Below are 21,496 nucleotides of genomic sequence, written 5' to 3' on the forward strand. Positions count from 1 at the left end.
TTAAGTGACTCGCTCAGGGTTACACAAGTAGTAAGTGTCTGAGGCCACGTTGGAACTCAGGTCTCCTGCTTCTAAGGCTGGCACTATCTACTGTGCCACCTGGCTGCCATATACGTATATACAATTTATATCCCTAACCCCCCCCCCCATATATATATATGCACACATATAGCTCAGGGCTATTTATATGTATATGCACACACATACAACATATAGCCCATGGCTGTGATACATACACACATACGTATATGTATACAATATACAGGGGTTTCCTAAAGTCTGGACGCATAGGAAATGTGGAGTTGTTGCATCGAGTTCACATGAATCTTGAAAAGGGCATCAACCTTTGCATCACAAGTGATGGAAATCATATTGAAGATGTTATTTGTTAATATTCCAATTAAATGAAATGTTGAAAATTTCATTCATTTCATTTCTTGAAAATATGCATTTTTGCCTATGTGTCCAGACTTTAGGAACACCCTGTATTTTGCCAAGGCTTGACATATATATGTACATGTATAGCTATCATTCTGTTTCCAAGGTTTAACATGTATATTTCATCTCTATTTCTATCTCCAAAATTTGACTTCCTTTCCACTAAATGCCAGTTCCACAAAGACCATACCTAACAAATAGCAAATAAACCCATTTATCCAAACTGATAGCAAATAGAAATCAGAGAGGGTATACAGAGGACCTAGACAACACAGAGTGAATGAGCTCTCCCATTAGGAGAGAGAGAGCTCAGCAAAGAGGAATAGTTCAAGATCTTACCCAGTAGTGAATTCCCAGAAGTCTCTAGTGTGATAAGCTAAGGACTTGATCAAGGTGCCAGTAGCTTGAAGTTCTCAGAGTGCTCTCTCTCTCTCTCTCTTAATGGGAGAGCCAGGGAAATGGCTAGTCTTTTATTGGAGGGAAGAAAACGTAACACATCTCAAGTAAATCAGTTCAGGGGCTCCGTGGCTAAACTGGTGAGGTACCAGCTTGTAGTGGGTTCCACAGTTAGGGTAATGCTGTGTCTCGCCTTTGTGAAGCCAGAACCAGATGACTGCACTGTTGTCCTCTTCACAGATACAGCCCACTATTCGCTTGGCAGTGATGGAAGGGACCAGGTTGAGCTCCTTCTTAGTCCCTGGAGCTTCCTTTGGTGCTATTGTATGGATCCAAACAATTTCTTGAAGCCATCATAATCTCTCTCTCAAAGCCAATAGCCTGCTTTTCCACTCACCATGGAGTAAGCAGCCATCTGAGCGGGGCCAGAGGCTCTCAAGGCCTGGACTGCTGGTGCCCTGGCACCTCACAGTAACCTTGAAGCCAACCCATCTGAGACAACTACGACCAGTCGTAACAGCGGTGCTTCTGGCTCTCAGAGTCCTTGTCACTCTTCAGAGACCTCTCCTTGAAGACAGCCAGGAACACAAATGTCTTCTCTCTTAAAGCTGGAAACTGGAACAGGAGGATCTTACTCCAAAGCTCTGACCAAACCTGTCCTTCATGGCACACACAGAGCATCGAGTAAGCAAGCTCTACCAGTGAGCAAAGTCTTATGCAAATAGGCTTTGAAGCTGGGGTTTAAAAAGTGTGCCTACTTCAGAGGAATAATAATATTAATTAAAAGAACATGGATGAATTAATGAAAAAATGTATTTACTTATTAGGGGCATAACATGTCCCCAGGAATGAGCATGGTGTAATGGGAATTGCACTAGATTTGTAGTTAGAAGATCTGGGTTCTGACTAGAATGATCTGTAAGGTATTCAGATTGCTTCACTCCGGATGAAGATACATGATACAGTGGAAAGAAAACAGGTTCTAGAGTTAGAGGACCTGGGTGAAAAATCTCAGGTCTAGGTGCCTCATACAAAATCATGCCTTTATGCAAGTGATAAAATGTACTAAAATGCAGACATATTAAATACTGTGCCATGGTAATAAAGAGCCATGAAATGACAGGTAAAGTTAATGATAAAGTGCGTACAGTGCTATACAGTGAAGTTAACATAGGTGTACGTATGTTGCCCCTTCCAGTTGGCTGTACAGCTTTTTAAAAATAAAGTTATCGAGATGTTTGGACAGTGGCTCTCTTCTTTTCCTCATGTATTTGACTACTGTAAGCAATATTTTCTTCAACTAGCCTTTGAACTTTAAAAATCTCGAAGTATTTAGATCTGTCTTTTCAATACGAGAAAAAAATTCACTTAAATGATGAAAAGCTTCAGCCAGCTGTTTCATTGTGAATCTTTTTGGTTTGACCTCAGTTCTGAAGCTTCCCTTTCTTCTTCTGCAATCTTTGCAGCTAGCTACTCAATCAGATCCACATTCAAAATTTCTTCTCTATGAGATTCAATCAACTCCTCCACATCTTTCTCATCCACTGCTAGCTCCAGTTCTTGTGCTAATTTAACAATTTTGTTACTCACTTATTTCAATGTTTCATCTTTGTCAAATCCATGAAAATCAGGAATAAATTATGATTACACTTTTTTCTAAACTCACTTCATACATGTTTCTGTTACATCTTTCTATGCTTTAGCAATATTACAGATTGCATAGTAAATGTTATAGGACTTCCAGAAATCTCTCAATGTGAAGTCCTTATCTGCATCCAAAGTTGCAATTGCCTGGGCAAATGTAATGTGTAAACAATATGCCTTGAAATTTACAATCACTCCCTGATCCATAGGTTGTAATAGTGAGGTAGTGTTAGGGGGAAGGTACACCATTTTTACATTTTTTTTTAATTCTTTTTTCTAATTTGCAGGGGGGCAGGCAGGGCAGTTGGGGTTAAGTGACTTGCCCAAGATCACCCAGCTAGTGTGTCAAGTGTCTGAGGCTGGATTTGAACTCAGATACTCCTGACTCCAGGGCTGGTGCTCTACTCACAGAGCCACCTAGCTGTCCCTATTTTTACATTTTCATTAAAATCATCCAGATGGGGAGGGTGACCTGGGACATTACCCAAAATAAGTAGAATCTTGAAAAGGATGCCACTATTATTACAAAACTCCACTTCAGGAATGAAGCAGTGCACAAACCCTTGTTCAAAGATGATAAAGGTTTAAGGTTTAGGGTTTAGGGTTAGCAAAATAACGCACAGGTAGTGTTGCCTTGCTGATTCTTTCCAATGCTCTGGGACTTTCTGAGTGGTGTACAAGAGCAGGTTTTAATTTGCAAGTCCTAGATATGTGCCCTCCAAGCAAAAGAGTAACTCTGTTTTTTGAAGTTTTCTGTTCCAGCATAGTTTCCCACTTCCACCCAGATGTAAGTTTGAGATATTTGATAAAATAGGCCAGGTTCATCTACACCAGGCCTGCTCAATCTGTGGCCTGCCAAAAGATTGTGGGCAGCCTGCAAAAATTGTAGAGGCTATATTTCACAGGCCATCCAAAATCCTTTGTTCGGCTGCAGGTTGTGCAGGCCTGGTCCATATTAAAGATTTGCACCAGCAAGTAGGGTCCTTCATCTATTATTTTTTGCAGGAAATCTGGGAACTTCTTTGCTGCTTCAGTATCTATACTAGCAGCCTCTCCTGACATTTGCACATTATGAAATGCTGCAAGATTTTTAAATCATATAAACCATCCACTGCTTGTTGTAAATACTTGTGTTCCTTCAGGGTACTTGTAACAAGAGTGTTACTTGCAGCTACTGTGGGGGTGTAAGACTAATAACACCAGCACACAGTGGGGCTGGTAGCACAGCTTCTTTGATTTGCTTTTCTAAAGGAAAGCAACTTAAAAGGGGTCAACAATCTTAATCAAACATATATATATATATGTATATATATACATATAAACATATATATGTATACATGCATATCTATATATTTATATATATATATATCATTCACTTAGTTTAGGGGAAAAGTCAGCACCATGAACATCAGAGAAAATACAAACAAATTATAAGCAAAAATTATATAAACAGAGCAAATACAAACAGCAAAGACCAACAGACAGGGTTTCTAACTGTCTGACCAAAAGCAATACATATATAGTTACCAGAGAGAGAAGCACCAACACCTGGGTTTTTCAAAGTGGGGGGGAGGGGAGGATTCCTTAATGGCTACCCAAAATCTCATCTGGCTAAATCACATGAAGACTCTTCCCATGAATGATCCCCAAAGCAAAATGTTAACCTCAGAGTATATATATATCTACTTTTTCAGGGTCAGAGGGCATCACAACTGTTGTGACCCAGGCTCATGTGACTCAGGCTTCCATGTGACTCAGACAGGTTTACTAATAGATAGGAAAGATCTCCCCATTAAACAACTCCCATTAAGCAAAAATATATTAACAAAAATACAGTATTTTACCTTAAATCTTCAAAGAGGCTTTGAACCTTGGCTTGAATTTTCCCCAGACTCAAAGGGATATTCTGATTCTGGTCTTCTATCCACATAGTTAATAGGTTCTCCATCTCTAGAATAGCATCTTCTCTTTGTTTTGACAGATGAGCCAACTTCATGCAAGCATTTGCCTTTTGCAATGCTTTATTTGGGCACCATCTTTCACTGTGGTGTTTACAATTGATACCATAAGACTAAGTTCACATAATATCGATGACAATTTTGCCCTCCATATTTTCTAATATTTTCATTTTCATTTCTAAGTCTATTGGCTTATGTTTATGAGATGGTTCACTTTTCCCCTCAAGAACACGTTTGCTGCCAGTTACGGTGAAAATATAAGGATCACTGTTGAACACAGGGAGAGGTACAACATCATTGTATGCAGACATGCGGCACTAACTTAATGATACTTCTCAGCTTCCCACCACCATTTATGCTGTTTGTATCATACCTACAGTGTCGCCTTTGCATAAAGAATTTTCTAATATTTTTTTAGAATGTGTATTTCTTTCAGGGCTCAGTAAAGTTGAATTTGCAATGTAAATTTATGTAAAGCAAGATCTATTGGTATTTCCTATTGGTCAGTGCCAATGAAGAGGTGAGGAAAAGGGTAAAGGGCAAAAGGGACTGAGACAATCTATGCCTGGGGGCAAGTTATTAGTGCTGCTGGGTTTTTCCTAGCCTTTTCATATGCAAATGAATTACTCAAAACTTCAAATTTTTTATTAGGTCCGAATGACACTGTGGTACCAATGAAATATGAATGGAGCACACCCTTTTGCAGCTAAAATTTCCATAATTAAAATTTTAATATAGATATAAAGTCCTTTAAAAATGTGTAATAGGCTAAGGGACTAAATTCTTGAATGTTTTATAATTTAATGGAAGTATTAATGGGAAGGTAGGCCAACGATGGTCGGGTCCTTAAAGCATGCTTTAATTTATCCTTCCTTGTTGGTTCCGTTTCCATTCAGCATGTGGAGCCTAGTGACCAGGGGGCTGGTTCAAGAACTGCTGTGAGACACTGGTATATTGGGAATCAAGATGGGTTCTTAGCACTTATTCAACCAAGTGCCCTTGAAGAGTTTGGCTTTTGTTTCCTTGATTAAATTAGGAGTCTTTGATGACCTCCTTGCCTCAAGGGAAAGCCTAGTTTACATGGGTTTGAGTGACATGTTTGTGACATCAGAGACTCTTAGACCATGTGGGTCTAAATTGCATTTTTGTGACGATTTTAGGTCATGTGGGTGAACAAGAACAAGAAATATAAACGAGGGGTTGGCTTTCTTTTTTCGGAGCTCTGACCCACAGCAGGGGTATTGCGTGACTCTGGGCCAGCCCTTGTCGAGCTCCCAGCTGAACTCAGATGTTGTCAACTATGAATTGTATTTGCTCTGTCTGTTGATGTTTGTAATTTGTTCAGGGTGCTGGCTTTTACAACCCTGAACTAAGTGAATGATATTTGTATGCTGGATTAAAGTAAGATTGTTAACCCCTTAATGTTGCTTTCCTCAGTAAAGCAGATCAAAAGAACTTGGGCTTGCAGCGTTCTGTGAGCTGGTTGTTATTGGTTTTTCACCCCCACAGCAGCTACTAGCCGAATTGTTGAAACAACTGGGTGGGGTAGGGTGGGAGAGGCCATGGCAGTAGATGCTGCCCTGTCTTTCTACCCAGCTACAACATGTCCTTGAATACAAACCTCTCTTTTTTTCCTAGTTTGTGTTTATTCTTATTTACTAGTATTCTTAGAAGTGAGTGCCCAGGCAATCAATGTGTTCAGAGAGCCATCACAGAGTTCTTACCAGCAACCAGAGCCATATCACCTCATCAGCAATGGCAGCCAAGACTAGTAAGAATCAAGCATAGCAGCTGAGCAACCTGCTTGACCCAGGCAAGTAGTGGATTGACCTGTCAGCCAGGATACCAGCAAGGGACTGACTCATTTATCACTGACACAGTGCTCAGAAGCAAACCTGGTGGGAATTCAAAGGGAAGAAAAAGATTCCATAGGCCAGTATTTCTACATTGCAACTTTCCCCATCTTGGTTTAGATATATAACAGGTTGGCATAAGAAATTAAATGAAAATATTGGGGAATTTTGTGGAAGCCACAGATGACACATGAAGGCCAGCAGATGACACAAAAAGTTTAGAAACTCAGATATGCATAGAATATATGTATAGTATTATATATAGCAACATATTTTATTTTTAAATACCATAATAATTCAGACTTCTTCTCTGTCACTGTGAGAGGGCTAAAAAATTTACAGATTTTCCAGATCTCAGGGGCCCCACACCCCTAACCCTCACGATGTGGAAGGGACAATTGTAGTTGTAAGGTACCTCTGGACCCCACTTGTTTCCTTCCTGTGTGCTTCACACCTTTGTGCTCTAAGCTTGAGCATACTCTCTTCAAGGACTGTGCAGAGGGGAAAGTTTGGTTTGGAATTGGGGATGCTTTATAGTAACTTCTGTCTTTACTATACCTTCCCATTAAATATGTTTTCAAAATACTAATTTATATCAATTGGTTGATAGATATTGGGGAGCACACTGGATGGGGGCTCATGGGCAACAATATTAGAAATCCTAGCCCCTCAAGGTCACTCCTAGACTCCTGAGGAGAGTAAATTCTTTACCTTCTGGGGAACCTAATCTGCTGTCTAGTGTGAATTGTGAGAATTAGCACAGAAAGGGTGCTATAGAAGTACAATATATTTGAGGCTTCCTGAACAAATATTGGCCTTTGTTTTGCAAGCCTTTTGTTTGTTTTACAGTGGATTTAGCTGGCAAAAACTTGTCTCAAGAACCAGGATGTGGTCATTAGCCCTTACATTGAGAGATGATGAAATAGTACTTAGAAGCTGTAACTAGACAGTTGAGCTCTGTAGAGACACCCTGCCTAACTGCAAGAAATCTAGGTAGTCAATTTAGGAGAATTCCCATGGATTTTCTGTCAGCATAAATCTGAGAGAGAAGAAATAAAGGAGAAAATGTCTTAAACTTTTTGACAGTCAAGTACTGGAAGATTTGTTCATGATGTTTTTTTCTCGACATTTTGTAAGTGCATTTATTTTTCAGCACTGAATAATATATTAGCATATTTTTTTCCCTTTTTTCCCCACTGGAAACTAGGAAAAAGCAAAGAGGATTATCTATTTATAAGACTAACTGCAATATACAATGGCTATTGAATTAACAATGGAATCTGTGCAATATGTGGGAAAACATATGGTTCACAGGAAAAAGAAAAAAAATGGTCAGAATGGAGCACTTGTTTTCCCAAGCAATAATAATGAATTATTTTTCAAAAAAGGTAAGAAACAATTTATTTAAATGAATTAGCAGTTCTGAAAATTTGACATGATTTTGATTCAGATACTGAGAGAAGACATATAAATATGTTATAGTAGTAGTGTGTTACAGAGTGGTGGTAAATTAATTTTACAAAATTCAGAAAGATGATGATGGTTTGCTTTCATGGGCTACTGTAAATGACCTAAAGGCTAATTAAAAGATTTCATTGTATGCTTGTATGAGCACCCAGACCTTTGGTGAAATGTGTCTTGTAAGGCAATGTAAGGTTTTTGAGGATGTTGAGTGTGGCTGACTGGTTGAACAATTATTGGAGATTGTTGCTGTTTGTCTCTCACTGATTCTAACATTACCCTTGGTTGATGGCTGTTGTCTATGGACATGAAGTGAAAACCTAGACTTCTAACTGGCCAGAACTTTGATATCTTTTCTTATTTTACACTGTCCCTCTGCATGGAATATCTCTGGTGGACAGGCCATTCTGCTGGATTCCCTGGTCTGCTCTTTCCCACAGCCCAACTTGATTCCACTGCTGGACTATGAACTCTTTTCTGCTGGGCATGGAAATTCCTACTAGGCAAGTTGCTCAGCAGCAAGATGCCATTGCCAGGGATAGAGGGGAGGAAGAAATTCTCTCCCCACCCCTGCACAATGGAAGAGGTGCAAGACAAAAGTTAAATGCAATATCTCAACAGCTGAGTTCTCTTCCCCAGAGCTATCCCTCATCTCTAGCTAGATCTTTTGAACTATTGATTTTCTCCAGAGCTGTCTAGCCTTTTCTTTTAATGATCAGCTGATTACTAGATGTCTCCTATGTCCTTTAGCTTCATTCAAGGTCAGCACTCTCTCAGGTTGCTTAAGTAACTTTTTTAAACTTCTTAAAAACTTTACATTGGCCAAAGTCTGAAAAGGACACAGCCTTTAGAATCTGTGAATGCCTCTCAAGGCTTCATGTCCTTTACTATATCATCAGTATTATTAGTATATGTCTAGTAGCCCAATCTAATTAGATTTGAAAGAGAGACATATGAGGAAAAATTCTAAAATGGCCTTCGAATGTACCATTTGGTGTAGTAGAAAGTGCCCTGGACTTTGAATCAAAACATGGTTGGACTATGGACAAGTCATTTACTATTTCAAGTCCTCCGTTTCCTTACCTGTAAATTTTTTTTGGAGGGGGGTAGGCAGGGCAATTGAGGTTAAGTGATTTGCCCAAGGTCACACAGCTAGTAAGTCTGTCAAGAGTCTGAGGTCACATTTGAATTCACATCCTCCTGACTCCAGGGCTGGTGCTTTACTCACTGCGCCACCTAGCTGCCCCTCCTTACCTGTAAGTTGAGAGGACTGTGCTAGAATATTTTATTTTAAACTTTTTAAATTAAAATTTTATTTTCTTATTAGTTCCAAAATTATTATTGGTTATTATTATATATAAATATAACTATATATGTATAAACGTAGAATAATATAAATAATCAATAATACAAAATATAAAATATTATATATAAAATTATTAGTTATTATTAATTTTATTATTCCAAAATGTCTCTCTTCCAACTTCTCCTTTTCCATTCATTAAGAAAGCAAGAAAAACAAAGCTTGTTACAAATAGATATAGTTAAGCAAAGCAAATTTCCACATTAGACATGTCCAAAAAAATATGCTTCAGTCTGTACTCCAAGAACATCACCTGTTTATCTAGAAGTAAATACTATGTTTCATCATTAGTCCTCTGTAGCTCTGGTTGATTCCATTGTGTTGATCTGAGATACTAAGTCTTGCAAAGTTGTTTGTCCTTTAGAGTATTATTACTGTATAAATCATTCTCCTGGTTCTGTTCACTTCACTTTGTACCAATTCCTGTGCCTTCCCAGGTTTTTCTGAAACTATCTCATCATTTCTTAAAGCACAATAGTATTTTATATGTGTGTGTTTATGTATCAATACACCCATCTCTCCCTCTCCCTCTCCCTCCCTCTCTCCCTCCTCTCTCTCTCTCTCTCTCTCTCTCTCTCTCTCTCTCTCTCTCTCTCTCTCTCTCTCTCTCTCTCTCTCTCATAACTTGCTCATTCTTCAGTTGATGGGCATTCACTCAATTTCCAGTTCTTTGCCACTATGAAAAGACCTGCTACAAATATTTTTTGTACTAGATTATTTTAAGATCTCTTCCAGCTTTCTGGGAGTTATGGAATTGGAGTTGTTACTTTATGCACAGGTTCCCAAAGTGGGTGATACTGCTCACTAGAGACCTCTGGAATGATCCAGGGGGGGCAGTAGTACCCTTGGGTGCAACTGGGGGGCATCGAATAAAAATAAGGGGCTGTGGAATCATAAGGAAAGAAGAGAAGATAAGAACATTTTGAAAAACTGTATATGTTTCATCTGTTGTGTAAAAGAGTTAAAGTTGTAGTGATTACATTATTTTCTAAATAAACATATAAAATGCAGGTTATAATCTATCAGTGGTCAAGTCTGCTGACAGAACTTTACAAGCAAGTGTTGGCTGGTGAGCTTGTCATGCATTGTAGGGAAGTCCAGCATGAATTGGCAAGGAAATGTGTGTAATGACTTGTTTATAATATGATGCTATACAGTTACATGATGCAATATTGTGTCATCAAAATTTCAATGCAGGAAAAAACTCACAAATTTACAATAAATTGTTAAATTTAAGATATGTCATTTTAAAAATTATTTTTTTTGAAATGACCCAATTTAAAAAAAAAATTAAAAGGTTAAAGAAAGTGGATTTCCAGAGGGGCACTGAGTAATTTTTTTTTTTTTGTAAAAAGGGGCAGTAGGCCAAATAAGTTTGGGAACCTCTGCTTTATAGTCATGTCCATGACTATAAATCACATTGTTAATGCAGAATTCCATCAGTATAAGAGGCATAGCAGTGTAGATGTACTGAGCACAGTACCATAAGTAGCGTAAGGCTGGTTTTACTAGTAGGTTGAGTAGGTAGCCATCATGTAAGTGCTATTTAAGGGGCACTTAGAAAACCCTTTTTGTCCTTAAATCAATATATTAATCAGAAAGCATTTAAACTCTGTACCAAGTGATGAAGATATAAAGAGAAAAATGAAACAGTCTTGCCCTCAAGGAGCTGACACTGAGTTAGGAGAAATAACATAGCTCAGGCATAGCATCATTCCCCAACTCCCCTTAAAGAACTAGCTTGCTTATCCTATCTAAATCCATGCTGGCAGGTTGAGGGTAGTGTCCCTACAGTGAGTGGCAGTGCCTACTCAAACTTTCTCAGTATCCTAGGGCTATGTATATGTGTACATGTTTCTATGATACTCCTACTGTGTACCACTATAGCTACTGGGCATCTACCGTTGTGTTTCCCATTCATACACAATCAGTCATTGACTCTTAAACATTTACTGAACAAGAAAGTAAAAGCAGGAATAATCATAACATTTAATCATCAGAATGAGGGTGACAAAATAATCCAAATATATCAGTCCACCCATAAAACTGGATCAATCCTCTGTCATTTAACGGATACTCCCTGTTTCCTGTACTTTGCCACTAAAAAAAAAACAGATGTAAATATGAGAAATATGAAAAAATTCCCTCTTTCTTTCATCTCTTTGGGATAAGGCCTAGTAGTTGTATCATTGGATCAAGGGTTATTCACACTGTATTGACTTTTTGGGCATAGTTCCAAACTTTCTTTCCAGAATGACTATACAAATTCACAGCTCTGCCAGTGGTGAATTAAGGTAAATTCCTGTTTCCCCTGCAGCTTCCCTGACAGAATTGTTATAATTTGCAGTTATAATAATTCTCTAATTATTAGTGATCTGGAACATTTTCACATGGCTGTTGCTGGCTTGTATGCTATCTGTTTGTAACCTTTGACCATTTATCACTTGGGCAATGGCTCTTAGTCTTATATAAATTTAAATCAGTTATATCTTAGAAATGATAGCTTTGCCAGAGAAATCTCCTACAACATTTTTTTCCCCAGTTAACTCTTTACCTTCTTGTTTTGACAATATTGTTTTTGTTTGTGCAAAAATGTTTCACCTTTATATTAAGAAAAAATTGTCATTTTTCCCCATGATTCTATCCCTTGTTTCACTGTGAACTCTTTCCCTTTCCATAAATCTGAAAATAAGTTTCTTCCTTCTTCCTCTGATTTATGAAGTGATTTTTAAATCAGTGCCAACTCATTTGGTATATTACTGTTTTGTAGTATAGGTTGAGATCTAGTACTGCTAGGCTTTCTTCCTCACTTTTTTTTTCATATTTCCCTTGAGATTCTTGAGGTTCTTCCAGATAAATTTATAAATTTTTTTTCTAGCTCTACAAAGCAATCCTATGGTAGTTTGATTGGTATTATATTGCATAAATAAATAAATTTCATATTGTTTTGTTTATTATATTGGCTTGATCTGTCCATGAATAATGAATACTTGCAGAATGGTGATGCCAATAGATCCCTTTTCAGAATGTTTTTGAATGCACAAAACAAAACATATAGTATTATAAAGGAAACAAATTTATCAAAATATTAAAAAAAAAACCAGACCACAGGTCAAGAATCCCTGATGTAAAGAGTGTTTTGTACTTGTATTCATATAGTTTCTGTGTGTCTTAGGAGGTAGACTCCTAAATATTTTATATCTATCTATCTATCTATTTATCTACCTATCTTCTATTTGGATTTTATTGGTAAAATATAGAAATATTGATGTTTTCTGGTAATTTATTATGTATCCTGTAACTCTGCTGAATTTATTAACTGTTTCAATTAATTTTTAGTGGATCCTCTAGGTCCTCTAAGTAAACCAACCATATCTTTTGCAAAAAATGGTAATTGCATTTTCTCTGTGCCCATGCTTATTCCCTCTTGTTTTATTGTCTTATTTCGATAGCTAGCATTTGTAGCACTATATTAAATAGCAATGGTGACAATGGGCAGCCTTTTTTCACTTATGATCTTATTGGAAAGCCTCTAGTTTTCCCCTATTATATATAATGCTGACTCTTGGTTTTAGATAAATATTATTCCTATATTTTCTAGTGTTTTTTAAAACAGAAACAGATATTGTATCTTGTCAAAACCTTTTTCTGTATCTATTGACATAATCATATGATTTTTTTTGTTCTTGCTATTAATTTGGTCTATGGTGTTTACAGTTTTCCCGATATTGAACAAACCCTCCAATCCTAGTACAAACCTAACCTGATGATAATGTATGATTTTTTTCATAAAGCCTGTTTGCTGCATGCAGCCTTTTTACTAATGTTATATTTAGAATTTGTGCATTGGCATTCAATAGGCTTATTGGTCTATAGTTTTTTTTTGCTGTTTCGATTTCCTGCTTTATCAATCAATTAATAAACAATCAATAAACATTTATTAATCACCTACTTTATGCCAATGGCTGTGCTAAGCCCTGGGATATAAAAAGAGGCAAAAGAAAGTACCTGCCCTTAAGGAGATCACAATTTAATAGGGGAGACAACAAACAAGTGTATACAAGCAAGATATATACAGAATAGATAGAGAATAATTAATAGGGAGAAGGCATTAGAATTAAGAAGGGTTGGGAAGAAGTTGGTGTCATTACTTCCAGTATCATTCTCAACTCATCCCATGTATTCATAAGTTGCCAAATCTTGCCCTTTCTCCCCATATAATGCTTCTCATATATGTCCCTTTCACCCTATTTGTGTAATTGTAACCCTAGTCTAGGCTCTTGTCATCTCTTGCCTGAACTATTATAATAGCTTTCTAACTGGACTCCTGCCTTCTTGCCTCTTCTGGCCCCAGCTGATCTTCCACTCAGCTGCCCAAGCGATTTTTTTGAAGTGTAGGTCTGACCTTTTACCCTCCTGTTCCATGAACTCAAGTGGTTCCCAGTTACCTATAGGATCAAATATAAGGTCCTCTGTCATTTAGAGCTCTTCACAACCTGGCCCTTCCTTACCTTTCCAGTCTTTTTTTACACTTAATTCCCCATAATGTACTCTACAATCCAGCATCATGGGCTTACTTGCAATTCCATGAACAGAACATTTCATCTCGCATCTTTGTTCCTTTGCATTACCTCCATATCTACTATGCCTCTCACCCACACCTTTTAGTTTCTTTGGCTTCCCTCAAGACTTAACTCATCCAATATCCTGTGGGAGGCCTTTCCTGGTCTCCTTAGCTGATAATGCTTTCTCCTCCAATATTGCCTTCTATTTACTCTTTAGTGGTAAAAATTTACTATTTATCTTATTTGATCAAATGAAGTAACATGAAAAGTGCTTTGTAAACCTTAAAGTGCTGCATATATGTTTGCATATATTGTAAACAAACATATATATATAATATACACACATATATGTGTGTGTATATATGTATATATATATGTATGTATGTGTATATCTATCTATCTATATTTATATCTATATATATCTTGTATATATCTACTTCCTTCCATTAGAATGTAAGCTCCATGAGGACAGGAATTATTTTTGTCTTTCTTTGTATCTATACCACCTAGTACCATGCCTGGTACATAGGAAGTGCTTAATAAATGCTTGTTGCCTGATTAATTGACTGATTAAGAAGAAGGTGAAGCATAACTTACTGTGAGGAAAGCATAGTTGTAGGGAGTGTCTTTACAATCCAATAATGCAGAGGGACACACTAATCAAAGCAATTAAAAAAAATCTGCTTGTCCAATTGTCCTCCAGAAAATCCAGACCTGCTTTGTATCTTGTAGTTTGTTTTGTGGCTGCTCTCTTTTCCTTATTTGGACCAGCCACTTTAAGGACATGACCTCCAGAGGCCATGCTCCACTCTCCTCTTTCTCTTGGGAATTAATCCACACAGTTTTGGAACTCTGCCCTGAGACTGAACTGTACTGATGGTTAGGTGAGTGAATGCAAACTCATCTAACACAGTGTGTCTGGCCATCCACAGACCATTCTTCACATCTTGTCCATCCATCTTCTAGGAAACATGAACCTACTTGCTCTCTGTCCTGTCATTGCTTTGTACTTTTCACCCCCTCCTCCAAATTCTTCCACTTCCTCCTTTTTTCTAACTCTTTCTTTGGGTGTAATGATCAAATGAGTACTATGATTGTTTCTGGAAATAATGTGACAATAAGTTTATCTGTGACTCCCCGGACCAAAACTCTCTTCCGTGGCTACCACTGTCCTCCATGTAATGGATTGCCCCGTTGGAATATAAACTTCTTGAAGGCAGCGACTGATGGGACTCATTGGAAAAGACGTTAATATTGGGAAAGATTGAAAACAAAAGGAAAAGGGGATGGCAGAGGATGAGATGGATAGATAGTATCAGGGAAAAAAACATAACTTGGACATACTTCGAGAGATAGTGAGGGATAGAAGGGCCTGACATTACTGAACGACTGAACAATAACAACAGCTGTCTCACTTTTGTATTTGTATCACCAGTGACCAGTGCCTGGAACATATTAGGAATTTAAGAAATGCTTTTTCATTCATTCATTCCTTCCTTGTTGCCTAAAAATGTGGCCAGGCCTCTCCCATACTAAAAAAAATCCTCACTTGATATTTCCCCCTTACTTTCACAGCCAAATGCTTAAAAAAGCTGTTTATTCCTGTTGCCTGACTTCCTCTCTTTTGTTTACTTCTCAACCCTTGGTAATTGGCCTTCTGACCTCATCATTCAACTGAATTTGCTCTAATATTACTAATTGCCAAATCCAATGGTCTTTCCTCAATTCTCATCCTTAACACTGTTGAGTGTGTTTTCCTGCTGGATACTCTTTCCTCATTTGATTTTACTGACACTATTCTTGCTTGATTCTACTCCTCTCTGTTTGATTTTTCATTCCCAGGCTTCTTTGCTGGATCATCACATATTTGCAGTCTTCTAACTGTGGAAGTATCCCAAGGCCTCACCTTTTCATTCTGTAAATTTCCTCTCTTGGTGACCTAATTAGCTCCCCTAGGTTTAATTATCATCCCTATACTTATGACTCCCATATTTATATACCTAGCCCTATTCTCTCTTCTGAGTTATACTCTTCCATCACCGACTGCTTATTTGACATTTTAAAACATATATCCTGTAGGCCTCTCAAACTCAACATGTCCAGAATAGAACTTAATATCTTTTCCCCAAAACTGTCCTCTTCTAGTTTCCTTCCAATTTCTATCACGGGCACTACCATTCTTCCAGTCACCTAGGTTTGCAATCTCTTGACTTCTCATTATCCCTTATCTTACATCTAATCAGCTGCCAAATCTTGCTTCTGCTTTCACAAGATCTCTCACATCTGGCTCTTTCTACTCACATGCCTATCACACTATTTCAGGGCTTTATCACTTCTTTTCTGAATTATTGCAATAGCCTCTTCCTACTTGGTCTCTTCACTAGGATAAAATGAGATGTTTGTAAAGCACTCAGCTCAGTGCCTGGCATGCAGTAGGCACTATTATAAGTGCTTTTTCTCTTCTCATCCCTTCTGCAGCTTAAAGTCTCTCCTCAATCTCACTCAATTGCCAAAATGAGCTTCCTAAAGTGTAGGTCTGACTGTCATTCTGCTACTAAATAAACCCCAGTGGTTCCCTATCACAAAAAGAATTTATAATTCATACACATTGTTACCTTATGCAGATTTTATACAGATTTGTAAATTATATAAATACAAATGATTGAGTGCAACCTTCTCTGTTTGACATTTAAAGCCCTAGTTCCAACCTTTTTATATATCACTCCTCTTCCTGCAGTTTATCAGCTAACCATACTGGTCCTCTTGCTCTTTTTCACACAGAATACTCTATTTCCTGTGCAAGGTACTGTCCCTTTCATATGTGAACAGTTTGGCTGCTAAAAGGGGCGGAGAATGAACATTTGTATAAGGAATATGGATAAAATCCCCTTGTGAAGAAACAAATTGCCCTGGACAAAATGCTGAGAGATAATAGACTGTTCTGAATCTGGGATAGAGAACTGCCCCTCAGAAGAATGTACTGTGAGAGGACATATTCAAAGGCAGAGTGATGACTTGAGATATGATAGCTTAGGGGCATTTGGTCCATCAGCTCATTCGTATGTGACTTTTTAGATTTTTGAATTTTATAGCTGACAAAATTATAAATCAAGTGACTGACTGGGGACTATTATAGAAGGAGTTTTGACTTCATGACTGACATAAAATGAATTTCTTGGGTTTTAAAAACTGTCACTGACCACCAGGAAGTACTAAAATAAATTGTCTGTTCTCATATTTTAACTCAAGAAATTGTGTTTGTTTATACATGGATTTTTATCAGTTTTCCTTACAACAGATATTCTTTCTCTGCTCCCTTCAGTGCCCAAACTGCTATATCAGTCTCCATGTCTGCACAGTCCGGCCCCCATGCCTGGAATAACACAGAACTTCAAGGTTTGTACGTATCAACTCATCTGAGCCTCACAACAGCCCTAATGACCTAGGTGCCATTATTAACCCCATTTTACAGATGGGGAAACTAAGGTTTAGAGAGGTCAAGTGACTGGCCCAGGATTACACAGCTAGCAACCTCTCAAAGGCAGTATTTTGAGGAAGAATTGGAAATCAGGTCTTCTGACTCCAGGTCTAGCACGCTATCCACTAGTGCGAGCCAGTTCACCTTACCTCTACCTCGTAGAACCCCCCTCTTATCCGATCCCCCAAAGTGCTAGCGCCTTCCCTCCTTGCCTCTTTTGTACTTAATTCTTTCCTATTATTTTGTATATCGTGTTTACTTACATACTATATATACTTTCGTATTCTGTATGCATTTACCTACGTATATGTTCTCTTCCCCAACAGAACGAAAACTCTCGTGTTTGCCTTTGTACCCTAGCGCCCAGCCTGGCACAGATTTGGTGTAACAGTGTGTAATAAACGCTCCTCTCCTGGGCAGACTGATTGGGCGCCGGGTCTGGACCAGCCCGGGATAGTGAGCAGGGGGTGTGCTCTCCCCGGCTCTCCCGCACCGCCTCGCCCCTCCTCTCTACGTGGCAGAGGCCGCACCAGCCATGTTGCCTGGGTCCTGCGGCTCGGCCGGGGGAGGGGGCGGGGCGGCCGCGCCGTCTTGGGGGCGGGGCACTTGGGTTCGGGCTGCGGAGGAGGCTGCGGCAGACGCGGAGCAGACCCTGCAAGCAGGTAGGCGCCGTTGCGGGGACCCAGGTCCCACTTCCTTAGGGATGGGCGTGTGTCTAGACGCCGAGCCTGGGCGGGCTGGCTTCGGGGGCTCCCCCAACCCGGGTGGGTGGAGAAGCGCGGCGGGGCCCGCAGGGGAGCAGTGGAGGGCCTGGCGGCCTCTGGAAGCTCTTCCTGCCTTGGCTCGCCCACCCCTCGGGCAGCTTCGCTCCAGCCTTGGGTCAGGTTTTCTGGAAGGTGGCCCGGGGCGGGCGAAGCGGACCGCGGAGGTGAGCAGCCCCAGCCCCGGCTCGTAGCCGAGCCCGGCGCCGGATTCCCGTCCCCGCCCGCCCCGGGCCGCCTAGACTTTGTACCCGGGCGACCTGTCACCTGGAGCCCGGCTGGGCCGGGGGGCCGGGGCGGGGTGGGGGAGGGTGTAGGGAGGAGGGATGGCCGGTCTGCGTCTGGACCGTGCGGGATGGGTTGGTTTCCAAATAGCACCAAATTTATTCTGTGATGTAGAAGGAGTGAAACGACTCCTAGCGTTTGTGTGAAAGGTGCTGTTTTATGGAAAATCTATTACTATCTAATCTGTTGCTGGATTGATGTGTTCATCTTTTTCACGGGAATGAACCCTTCCCCCCCCCCCCATTTGTTTAGACTAACTTAACGAGAAAGTACCGATTTAAATATCATACTTACAGGCTTATTCTTTGTTTTCCAATAGAGGGACTCAATTTCATAATTCAGTTATAGAATTTTAGAGCCATGAGGGATCATAGGACCCTCAGGATTTAGTCAGTCGGTCAGTGAACTGACATTTATTAAGCACTTACTGTATGTCACTTAGTGCTAGGGACTTCCCTCTGAGATTATCCCCTAATTATCTTGTATGTATCGAGTTATTTGGTTGTTGCCATGTTGTCTTACATATTAGATTGTGAGCTCTTTGTGGGTAGGACATACACCCAGCATTTCCTAGGTTCAATAAATGACCTGTCCGGTTTTGTGCCAAGCTCTAGGCATACAAGAAAGGTCAAAGATAGTCCTTGCCCTCAAGGAGCTTACATTTTAATGGGGGAAGACGCTTAAGTAACTGCAAGATCTATTTCCAGGTTAAGTGGAAGGTACTTTGGAACTGGGAAGGGCCTGTGGAAGGTGGCATTTGAGCTGACACTTAGGGAAACAAGAGAAGTTAGCAGTCGGAGGTGAGGCGGGAGAGCACAGAGGACAGACAACTAATGAAAAGGCAGAATAAAGAGATAGGAGTGTTGTGGGGAGGGCGGCTGTCACTGCAATCAGAGCAAGTAAGGTCTAAAGAGACTGAAAAGGCAGGAAGGGGCCAGGCTGTGAAGCTCTTTAAAGGCCAAACAGAATTTTTTATTTGCTTCTAGAGGAGACAGATGCTGAAGTTCATTGAATCGAAGGGTGATATGGTCAGCTTTTTCAGCTGAGTAGAGGAGATACTGGAGTGGGGAGAGACTTGAAGCTGAAAGATCGACAGTTGGAAGGTTATTGCAGTAATCCAGGTATAAGTGTTGAAGGCTTGCCCCAGGATGAGGACTGTATGAGTGGAGAGGAGATGTGTAGGAGGAATGTTGTAAATGACAAGAGAGTCGCAGACTGGTTATCTGAGGTGAGTATGAGTGAGGAGTTAAGGACTCACTACAGTTGTGAGTCTGTGTGCCTGGGAAGATACCCTGGACAGTAATAGGAAGTTTGAGAGAGATGAGGGTTGATGGGAAAGATGGGTTTTGTTTTGGACATGTTTAGTTTGAAATGGAACGGGATGTCCACTTTGAGATGTCCAAGAGACAGTTGGAGGTGTGGGATAGGACTCTGGAGAGACTAGGGCTGGACTAAGAACTGAGACTCATTTGCATTGAGAAGATAATTCAACCCTTGGGAAATGATGACATCGCCACGCAAGACTGTACAGAGCAGGCATTTTTAATCTTTTTATGTGTCCTGGATCCTTGACATTCTTTTGGAATCTATGGACCCCTTGTCAGAATAATGTTTTTAAATGCTTAAAATACAGAAGATTACAAAGGAAACCAACAATTTTGAGGTATGGTTATCAAAACATTAAAAAAAAAAACCTAATGTCATTTACCCCAGGATTATAGAGGGAGAAGAGAGCTGCAAGGTGTTTTAGAGATCACCTGATTCAGCCTTTTCATTTCACAGATAAGGAAACTGAGGACTAGAAAGTTACAATGATTTGCCCAAAGTCACATAGATTAGAGCAAGAACCAGGATTCTAGCCTTAGAGTCATTGGGTTTGGCAACAGACATTTATTAAGGGCCCTCTCCAAGGATACAAAGACAGATACAAAACAGTTCCTGTCCTGGAGCTTATCTTACCTGTGACCTTGCCTGTGACACAGGCAATTATGTACACATAATTCAGGGTATCTTAAGGATAGAGAAATCTGCCAGTCTGGTGGAGATGGGATGAGGAGGGGATTAGAGAAAGACTGTGGTGGTAAGGCGGCATTTGAGGAAGATAATAAATTCAGGAAAACCGGAGTTCAAATCCAGTTTCAGACTAGCTTACTAGCTGTGTGATCCTGGACAAGTCACTCTGGTTTGCCTCCATTTCCTCATCTGAAAAATGAGGATGATCATAGCATCCACCTCCCAGGGTTGTTGTGAGAATCAAATGAGATGATAATTGTGAAGTGCTTAGAACAGTGCTTGGCACCCACAGAGTAAGTGCTGTATAAAATGTTCGTGATGATGATGATTCTGAAAATCAGAGATGAGGGGTATTAAGTTGTGCAGTGCACAGAGGAGGGAGATGAAAGGATGATTTAAAGTAAGGCTGGAAAGATACAGTAGTGTGCTGATTAGTTGGGATAGGCAATTTTGATGCTGTTTCAAGTGTGAGAGCAATGGTCTTGTCCTCTGTTAGCGAGGCAGCTCACACTAGGCCGACTTTTACGTCCAGCCTTAATCAGATGAAAACAGATTGAGCTGCTTTCCCCACTTTCATTTACTTCTCTGTTAGTTGGTTGCTGGATTTCCTACCACACAGATGTTTTCATTGGTTTTGTTGTTGTTGTGTACTAAATTCTATAGTTTTAATTTAAGAGTAGTTGTCACTCCAAAGAAATGTGCAAAAGTTAACGGCTCTTCAAAGATATTACAGTGGATGTTGCTGTGGGGAAATCAGTCATTTCAAGGATCAGTTTAATCCTCAGTGAAATAAGATGGGTTTTACCGTAAAAAGGAAAGTGTGGTTGAAAATAAAAAACAACACCAAGAACTGGCTATTACTATGAGGCAGCCTAAATAATCCTCAGAAAGAAAAAGTGAGACTCTTAGAGGGCTTCTTGAAGTTGGAAGAACAAGAAAATTAGTAAAACAAAACAGGTACCAACTGGTACTATGAAGAAAGAATGCTTGTCATAGGTAAGAAAGTTCAAACTCTGGAGTACTAAAGATTGGGAAAAGATAATTTTTACTGCAGAAGTTCCCTTTTTCATTCAAGGCTATACCAAGACTGTTTTTAGAAGTCCAGATGAGTCTGTAAGATCTGTCCATCTTCACAAATACTATAAAACATCTGTTCTCCAGAATGTTTTGAGGAATTTTTGCTTCTGAAGGGCCAGAAAGTCTTGTCTTCACTGAGGGAATGGTGGACTCTAATGTTGGTATGTTGGTGTATTAAAAAGCAAAATTGTTCCAGAACTATAG

The 21,496-nt window shown here is 39.6% G+C and overlaps 1 protein-coding gene and 1 pseudogene across 1 annotated transcript in view; one reads left to right on the plus strand and one right to left on the minus strand.

Annotated features, from left to right (window-relative positions):
• Nucleotides 1-908: 908 nt before the first annotated feature.
• On the minus strand, nucleotides 909-4,747 carry LOC118841992 (annotated as a pseudogene).
• A 12,921-nt stretch (nucleotides 4,748-17,668) lies between these two features.
• Nucleotides 17,669-21,496, plus strand: part of SEC23A (Sec23 homolog A, COPII coat complex component) — a 65,979-nt gene continuing 62,151 nt past the window's right edge. Inside the window, exon 1 of the mRNA XM_036749419.1 lies at nucleotides 17,669-17,818. The gene's annotated coding sequence lies outside the window, so the exon portion shown is untranslated. The remainder of the gene's footprint in view (nucleotides 17,819-21,496) is intronic.

Source organism: Trichosurus vulpecula, chromosome 3 (genome assembly GCF_011100635.1).
Source record: "Trichosurus vulpecula isolate mTriVul1 chromosome 3, mTriVul1.pri, whole genome shotgun sequence".
Classification (NCBI taxonomy): domain Eukaryota; kingdom Metazoa; phylum Chordata; class Mammalia; order Diprotodontia; family Phalangeridae; genus Trichosurus; species Trichosurus vulpecula.